This window comes from Penaeus monodon, chromosome 9 (genome assembly GCF_015228065.2).
Source record: "Penaeus monodon isolate SGIC_2016 chromosome 9, NSTDA_Pmon_1, whole genome shotgun sequence".
Lineage (NCBI taxonomy): Eukaryota > Metazoa > Arthropoda > Malacostraca > Decapoda > Penaeidae > Penaeus > Penaeus monodon.
This window is the reverse complement of record NC_051394.1, coordinates 47,087,778-47,097,777: the sequence shown is the minus strand read 5'-3', so window position 1 is coordinate 47,097,777 and position 10,000 is coordinate 47,087,778. Positions and strand designations below refer to the sequence as shown.

Below are 10,000 nucleotides of genomic sequence, written 5' to 3'. Positions count from 1 at the left end.
TCATATTACTTTTCGCAGTCGGAAGATTTGCACTGCATTACCCCACCACTATAGCCTACAGCCGACGAAAAGCCTCCCCGGCGGGGAATCGAACCCCGGTCTCCCGCGTGACAGGCGGGGATACTAACCACTATACTACCGAGGAATCGGCATTTAATAACTGCATGAATAGGAAGCTTGTTTTCACGGTACATTTAGAAGAGTCCTAAGTTTTAGTAGGGGCTTGTGTTGAATATGGAATGAATACACATTTACTGTTTTGCTATCACATAATTCTGAAAGTGCAGTAGAATAAGTAGAATAACTATATGTGAAGTCTGAATGTATTATCTATATATTTTGTTTGTTTTGTTCTGTTTTTGTCTTCTTGGCAAAGAACCTCATGATGAAAACCTGACTGCCAATGAGCTTCCTATGAATTCATACATTATTACCATCACAATAGTTGGCGAAGCGTGCCATGATGTCCCAAGGGTTACTGGTTTCGGTAGTCTTACTGTAGCGAAAGACGCATCCAAACTCCATAGCGAGGTTGAATTACTACCGAAAGATCTGCGACTCTAGAATAACGCTCCTTCTGGTCCTCGTAGTCTAGTCTGCCTTCATTGTTGTCTTTGTCTCAATTCTTTGCTTTTGCAGTGTCAGTCAGATAGACCTTGGTATCATGCACTGGATGTTTTGGGTAGCATGAGTAATCTTTCCAGTTAAGCCACCAACTGTAGTATGGGCGTATTCTAGGCTTTTCGGCAACTTATTTATTGGTCTGTTAGAATGATAGCAATATTCTGTGGTTTCTCACCATTCTGTCAGGTACAGCAACTGCATAACCACATGTTTGGCAACAATGGCAAATGGGTGGGGGTGGGATGGGGAAGCAGCCTTTATTTAAGGTTGGAAGGGAAGGTTAAAAAGTGTATAACCCATCAACCATAGAAGGAATGATCAGAGAGGGATATATAGGCCACACGTGTGGCCTATATATCCCTCACGTGTGTGAGTTTGTCTGTGTTTATATACATTGAGGTGTGTATGTATGAATATATCTACATCTCTCTCTATATATATACATATATATATAATATATATGTATGTATGTATGTATGTATCGTTGTATGTATTATATATGCAGTATGTATATATAATATATATATGTATGTATGTATGTATGTATTATATATGCAGTATGTATATATATAAAGCATGCATGTATGTATGTATATATATATAAAGTATATATACATGTGTGTATACATGTAATTATATATGTCACGCCTACGTATGTGTATACGTATATGATATATATCTATACACACACACACATATATATATATATATATATATATATATATATATATATATACATATTTAGTATAAAAACTATACCTGTAATATACATACATATGAGCTACCGACGATTCAGTGACGGTGAGTGATTATTAGGGGTTTCTTTTGTTATAGTCTTACTAGCCCATTTTGGTTCTTTTAATATGAGCTCTGGACAATTTAGCCACTCGAGGAATAAAAGAGACTTGCATTCATAACCCAAATGTATATTCACATATATTTACAAATGAAACAAGAGATTCGAGGCGTCAGTGTATGAAATTGAAGAGCAAGGGCTGCAGGATTTTCTCTCTGGTCTGCTCATAAGCTACATAAAAAGAGGCTAAAAACAATCTCCATTACAGTGGGTACTTGTCAGTTCCAGATATCATGACATGTATTGGAACTACATTTTACAGTCAGTATAGCCATTATATACATAGACTATACAAGTCAGTGAAAAGCAGCTGACATAACCACATGTTTGGCAACAATGGCAAATGGGCGGCGGTGGGATGGGGAAGCAGCCTTTATTTAAGGTTGGAAGGGAAAGTTAAATAGTGTATAACCCATCATCCATAGAAGGAATGATTGTATAGAGATTGTTATGTAAGCCACATAAATACACACACATACACACATACATACATATACACATACACAAACACATATATATGTGTGTAAATATATATAGATACCTATATATTCGTATATAAACATATATATATATATATATATATATATATATATATATATAAACATACATATACATACATACCTCTATATGCATAGATATACATATATATATTTGTATGCATATGTGTATATATTTGTATGTGTATATATCTATATATGTGTATATATAAAGTATATAACAAGTATGAATACAAATGCGTCACATGATCCATGTTGTTATATACTGTAAACTTGATATCATTAATTTCCAGTTCTATACACACACACATATATATACTGTGTAGTATAAAATACTGTAAATAGTCCTTACTTAAATCAGAGTACACTTATCATTGGTGTCACTTATAGAAACCAATGGCCTTCTATTATATTTTCATATTACTTTTCGCAGTCGGAAGATTTGCACTGCATTACCCCACCACCATAGCCTACAGCTGACGAAAAGCCTCCCCGGCGGGGAATCGAACCCCGGTCTCCCGCGTGACAGGCGGGGATACTAACCACTATACTACCGAGGAATCGGCATTTATTTATAGCATGAATATGAAGCTTGTTTTCACGGTACATTTAGAAGAGTCCTAAATTTTAGTAGGGGCTTGCGTTGAATATGGAATGAATACACATTTACTATTTTGCTATCACATAATTCTGAAAGTGCAGTAGAATAAGTAGAATAACTATATGTGAAATCTGAATGTATTATCTATATAATTTGTTTTGTTTTGTTTTGTTCTGTTTTTGTCTTCTTGGCAAAGAACGTCATGATGAAAACCTGACTGCCATTGAGCTTCCTATGAATTCATACATTATCACCATCACAATAGTTGGCGAAGCGTGCCATGATGTCCCAAAGGTTACTGGTTTCGGTAGTCTTACTGTAGCGAAAGGCGCATCCAAACTCCATAGCGAGGTTGAATTACAACCGAAAGATCTGCGACTCTAGAATAACGCTCCTTCTGGTCCTCATAGTCTAGTCTGCCTTCATTGTTGTCTTTGTCACAATTCTTTGCTTTTGCAGTGTCAGTCAGATAGACCTTGGTATCATGCACTGGATGTTTTGGGTAGCATGAGTAATCTTTCCAGTTAAGCCACCAACTGTAGTATGGGCGTATTCTAGGCTTTTCGGCAACTTATTTATTGGTCTGTTAGAATGATGGCAATATTCTGTGGTTTCTCACTATTCTGTCAGGAACAGCAGCTGACATAACCACATGTTTGGTAACAATGGCAAATGGGCGGGGGTGGGATGGGGAAGCAGCCTTTATTTAAGGTTGGATGGGAAAGTTAAAAAGTGTATAACCCATCAACCATAGAAGGAATGATCAGAGAGGGATATATAGGCCACACGTGTGGCCTATATATCCCTCACGTGTGTGAGTTTGTTTGTCTGTGTTTATATACATTGAGGTGTGTATGTATGAATATTTCTACATCTCTCTCTATATATATACATATATTAATATATTGTATGTATGTATGTATATATCGTTGTATGTATTATATATGCAGTATGTATATATAATATATATATGTATGTATGTATGTATGTATGTATGTATTATATATGCAGTATGTATATATATAGAGCATGCATGTATGTATGTATATATATATAAAGTATATATACATGTGTGTATACATGTAATTATATATGTCACGCCTACGTATGTGTATACGTATATGATATATATCTATACATATATATATATATATATATATATATATATATATATATATATATACATATTTAGTATAAAAACTATACCTGTAATATACATACATATGAGCTACCGACGATTCAGTGACGGTGAGTGATTATTAGGGGTTTCTTTTGTTATAGTCTTTCTAGCCCATTTTGGTTCTTTTAATATGAGCTCTGGACGATTTAGCCACTCGAGGAATGAAAGAGACTTGTATTCATAACCCAAATGTATATTCACATATATTTACAAATGAAACAAGAGAGTCGGGGCGCCAGTGTATGAACTTGACCAATTGAAGAGCAAGGGCTGCAGGACTTTCTCTCTGGTCTGCTCATAAGCTACATAAAAAGAGGCTAAAAACAATCTCCATTACAGTGGGTACCTGTCAGTTCCAGATATTATGACATGTATTGGAACTACATTTTATAGTCAGTATAGCCATTATATACATAGACTATACAAGTCAGTGAAAAGCAGCTGACATAACCACATGTTTGGCAACAATGGCAAATGGGCGGCGGTGGGATGGGGAAGCAGCCTTTATTTAAGGTTGGAAGGGAAAGTTAAATAGTGTATAATCCATAGAAGGAATGATTGTATAGAGATTGTTATGTAAGCCACATAAATACACACACATACACACATACATACATATAGACATACACAAACACATATATATGTGTGTAAATATATATAGATACCTATATATTCGTATATAAACATATATATATATATATATATATATATATATATATATATATATATATATATTAACAAGTATGAATACAAATGCGTCACTGATCCATGTTGTTATATACTGTAAACTTGATATCATTAATTTCCAGTTCTATACACACACACACATATATATACTGTGTAGTATAAAATACTGTAAATAGTCCTTACTTAAATCAGAGTACACTTATCATTGGTGTCACTTATAGAAACCAATGGCCTTCTATTATATTTTCATATTACTTTTCGCAGTCGGAAGATTTGCACTGTATTACACCATCACTATAGCCCACAGCTGACGAAAAGCCTCCCCGGCGGGGAATCGAACCCCGGTCTCCCGCGTGACAGGCGGGGATACTAACCACTATACTACCGAGGAATCGGCAATAGGAATTGCATGAATAGGAAGCTTGTTTCACGGTACATATAGAAGAGTCCTAAATTTTAGTAGGGGCTTGCGTTGAATATGGAAAGAATACACATTTACTGTTTTGCTATCACATAATTCTGAAAGTGAAGTAGAATAAGTAGAATAACTATAAGTGAAATCTGAATGTATTATCTATATATTTTGTTTTGTTCTGTCTTTGTCTTCTTGGCAAAGAACGTCATGATGAAAACCTGACTGCCATTGAGCTTCCTATGAATTCATACATTACCACCATCACAACACCTGGCGAAGCGTGCCATGATGTCCCAAGGGTTACTGGTTCCGGTAGTCTTATTGTGGCGAAAGGCGCATCCAAACTCCATAGCGAGGTTGAATTACTTCCCAAAGATCTGCGACTCTAGAATAACTCTCCTTTTGGTCCTCGTAGTCTAGTCTGCCTTCATTGTTGTCTTTGTCACAATTCTTTGCTTTTGCAGTGTCAGTCAGATAGACATTGGTATCATGCATTGGGTGTTTTGGGTAGCATGAGTAATCTTTCCAGTTAAGCCACCAACTGTAGTATGGGCGTATTCTAGGCTTTTCGGTAACTTATTTATTGGTATGGTAGAATGATGGCAATATTCTGTGGTTTCTCACCATTCTGTCAGGAAACAGAATGGTGACATAACCACATGTTTGGCACCAATGGCAAATGGGCGGGGGTGGGATGGGGGCAGCAGCCTTTATTTGAGGTTGGAAGGGAAAGTTAAAAAGTGTATAACCCATCATCCATAGAAGGAATGATTAGGGAGATATAGAGCCACATAAATACACACATACCCTCACACAACACGCATTTGTGTGTGTTAGTTATATACATTATATTCGTATATAAACATAGTATACTAATCTAAACATACTATACTCCATATCTATATGCATATATATATATAATTATATATATATATATATATATTATATATATATATATATATGCTATATATGTATATGTATATATATAATGTGATATATAAAGTATATAAAGTATTCTCTTTATTCATTTACCATATACAAGCTACTATCATGTTGTATATATGTAATATAATACACCAATATATATATACTGTGTAGTATAAAATACCGTAAATAGTCCTTACTTATATCAGAATACACTTATCATTGGTGTCACTTATAGAAACCAATGGCCTTCTATTATATTTTCATATTACTTTTCGCAGTCGGAAGATTTGCACTGCATTATCCCACCACTATAGCCCACAGCTGACGAAAAGCCTCCCCGGCGGGGAATCGAACCCCGGTCTCCCGCGTGACAGGCGGGGATACTAACCACTATACTACCGAGGAATCGGCATTTATAAAGTGCATGAATAGGAAGCTTGTTTTCACGGTACATTTAGAAGAGTCCTGAGTTTTAGTAGGGGCTTGTGTTGAATATGGAATGAATACACATTTACTGTTTTGCTATCACATTATTCTGAAAGTGCAGTAGAATAAGTAGAATAACTATATGTGAAATCTGAATGTATTATCTATATATTTTGTTTTGTTTTGTTTTGTTCTGTTTTTGCCTTGGCAAAGAACCTCATAATGAAAACCTGACTGCCATTGAGCTTCCTATGAATTCATACATTACCACCATCACAACACCTGGCGAAGCGTGCCATGATGCCCCAAGGTTTACTGGTTTCTAGAGTCTGACTGTGGCGATGGACGCAGCCAAACTCCATAGCGAGGTTGAATTACTTCCGAAAGATCTGCGACTCTAGAATAACTCTCCTTTTGGTCCTCGTAGTCTAGTCTGCCTTCATTGCTGTCTTTGTCACAATTTTTTGCTTTTGCAGTGTCAGTCAGATAGACATTGGTATCATGCATTGGGTGTTTTGGGTAGCATGCGTAACCTTTCCAGTTAAGCCACCTACTGTAGTATGGGCGTATTCTAGGCTTTTCGGCAACTTATTTATTGGTCTGTTAGAATGATGGCAATATTCTGTGGTTTCTCACCATTCTGTCAGGAACAGCAGCTGACATAACCACATGTTTGGCAACAATGGCAAATGGGCGGCGGTGGGATGGGGAAGCAGCCTTTATTTAAGGTTGGAAGGGAAAGTTAAAAAGTGTATAACCCATCAACCATAGAAGGAATGATCAGGGATATATAGGCCACACGTGTGTGTGTGCGTGGCCTACATATCCCTCACAAACACACGTGTGTGTGTTTGTCTGTGTTTGTATACATTGATGTGTGTATGTATGAATATATCTACATCTATATATGTATGTATATATATATATATACATATATATATATATATATATATATATATATATATATATATGTATATATATATATATATATATATATATATATATATATATATATATATATGTATATATATATATATATATATATATATATATATATATATATATATATATATTTAGTATAAAAAATATACCTGTAATATACATACATATGTGCTACCGACGATTCAGTGACGGTGAGGGATTATTAGGGGTTTCTTTTGTTATGGTCTTTGTAGCCCCTTTTGGTTCTTTTAATATGAGCTCTGGACGATTTAGCCACTCGAGGAATAAGAGGAGACTTGAATTTATAACCCAAATGTATATTCACATATATTTACAAATGAAACAAGAGAGTCGGGGCACCTACAGTCATAAGCTACATAAAAAGAGGCTAAAAACAATCTCCATTACAGTGGGTACTTGTCAGTTCCAGATATTATGACATGTATGGGAACTACATTTTACAGTCAGTATAGCCATTATATACATAGACTATGTATATAATGGCTGTACTCACATGTCGAGAAGATCGGAGCTAAGAACACACACAACGAACAAACAACCAAACCAAACAACCAAAGCCGGCGGCTTTACAGTGATGTAAATATTATGTTTATTATAAAGAAATAATAACAATTCAGTGCATTTCCACCATTTATAAATTTTACGCTGAGACTCGCACTAAATGTGACTTATCTCCGTCTTTTCCCGTTTCTCATTTACCTTATTCCCATCTTTTCCCTTCTCGTTACTGTTACTGACTTGTTTCCATCAGTTAATTGTTGCTGTTCACTGTTTATTACCTTACTTCTTACAGTCTTCTTCCAGGTATGAGAGCTGACTCATCTGATTAATAGAACTAAATGTTTACATGGGATCTAGATCACCTTTCCACTCCAGCCTCCATAGGTAACCTTCCTGAGTGGCGGTGGTCGGAGGAACCTGTTTAAAGAATAACATAAGACAATCCCGGTGGAAATGAGGAGTTCATTATGTGAAGAATTCCTTCGACCTCTCTCGAGATCGTCCTAGAAAGTATATCTAGTATATCTCGTTGTATTTTTATGTCATCTGGCTGAGGCAGAGGTTCCCCCTTCCTTTATCCGTATTGTGTCAGTTGCATGATACTCTCTATTATATACATATATATATATATATATATATATATATATATATATATATATATATATATATATATATATATATATACATATATATAAAGGTCCTCATGATGAAATTCTGACTGCTATTGAGCTTCCTATGATTTCAAACATTATTACAACACCTGGCGAAGCGTGCCAGGTGTGCCACTGCTGTCACTTCGCGTGGAACCAATAATTACTAAATAATATAATAAAAAATTTTTTTTTTTTCCATTTTGTTAGTGTGTAGTTTGTGTTTGAATCACACTATAGCTAATGACTAAAAAAATCGTGGATAATAAGTATCCCCGTGAAGTATATATACTAAAATATACATAACAAATCGGTAGTATATATATTGGGAAATAGGAACCTTTTGCTTCACTGGCATACATTATCAAGCAGTCGTAAGCAGATTGCACAACTTGGAGCTACGGGGCTTGAAGCGCTGAAGGATATATAATAGGCATTATATTGTATTGGGCAGTCACATGATATTGGGGTTGAAATGGCAAGTAGCAATAAGAGTAGTGTAACTATATATGAAACCTCAATATATATATATATATATATATATATATATATATATATATATATATATATGTGTGTGTGTGTGTGTGTGTGTGTGGTGTGTGTGTGTGTGTGTGTGTGTGTGTGTGTGTGTGTGTGTGCGTGTGTGTGTGTGTGTTTGTATGTATATATTTTTTTTTTTCTTCTTTTTTTTTTTTTTTGCAAAGGTCCTCATTACGAAAACCTGACTACCATTGAACTACCTACGACTTCGGACATTACCACCATCCCAATAGCAGGCGAAGCGGGCCGTGAAGTCCCAAGGGTTATTGGTTTCTTGCAAAGACTTACTGACGCAGCCAAACTCCGTAGTGAGGCTGAGTCACTCCCGAAGGATCTGCGGCTCTGGAATAACGTTCTCTTTGGACGTGGTAATCTAGTCTGCCTCCAGCCTTGTCTTTTTCGCACTGCTTTTCATTAACGGTTTCTTTCAGATAGACGTTGGTGTCGTGCACTGGGTGTATTGGGTAGCATGAGTAACCTTTCCATTTAAGCCACCTACTGTAGTATGGGTGCATTCTAGGCTTTCCGGTAATTTATTCATTGGTCTGTCTGAATGATGACAATATTCTGTGGTTTCTCTCCATTCCGTCAAGAACGCCAATAACAGCAGCTGCATAACCCAATGTTTGGCACCACGGGCAAATGGTGTGGGCAGCAGGGAAGACAGCACTTTTTATTTCAATTTTGAAAGGGAAATAAAAAATATATATATACAAAATAAAATGAAAATAAAAAACAGAGAAGGAATGACCAGAGAGGGATTAGAGGCCTTATTTCCGACACTAGAAACTGTCGCTGATTTCATTCGCGACGCAACCACTATTTTATTGATATTACATTCGGAAATAACAGTATATACAAGTTCCTCGTTACCAACATCTTAAAATTACAAATAAAACGATTTAGAATGAATTCAGTTGAAAATGCGCGGGCCCTAAGCGCCTCCCATCATACTTTTTCCTTCGTCTATCGACATCGGTTTCGGACGTCACACTCCTTTAGATATTTTGTATATATCATTTTTTTTATTAATTGATATTAATTGTATTTAAAAGAACACATGTGTTTATGCCTTCATATTCAATTATACGTACACAAGAAGTAAACTGATATTGTAGAACACAATATAAATT

The 10,000-nt window shown here is 35.6% G+C and overlaps 4 non-coding genes across 4 annotated transcripts; all 4 read right to left on the bottom strand.

The window, feature by feature from the left end:
• Positions 1 to 73: 73 nt before the first annotated feature.
• On the bottom strand, positions 74 to 145 carry Trnad-guc. The gene has a single exon. It is a non-coding gene; the product is annotated as a tRNA-Asp (tRNA).
• A 2,320-nt stretch (positions 146 to 2,465) lies between these two features.
• Positions 2,466 to 2,537, bottom strand: Trnad-guc. The gene has a single exon. It is a non-coding gene; the product is annotated as a tRNA-Asp (tRNA).
• A 2,227-nt stretch (positions 2,538 to 4,764) lies between these two features.
• Trnad-guc lies at positions 4,765 to 4,836 on the bottom strand. The gene has a single exon. It is a non-coding gene; the product is annotated as a tRNA-Asp (tRNA).
• Positions 4,837 to 6,120: 1,284 nt separating this feature from the next.
• Positions 6,121 to 6,192, bottom strand: Trnad-guc. Its single transcript has one exon. It is a non-coding gene; the product is annotated as a tRNA-Asp (tRNA).
• Between the last annotated feature and the right edge of the window lie 3,808 nt (positions 6,193 to 10,000).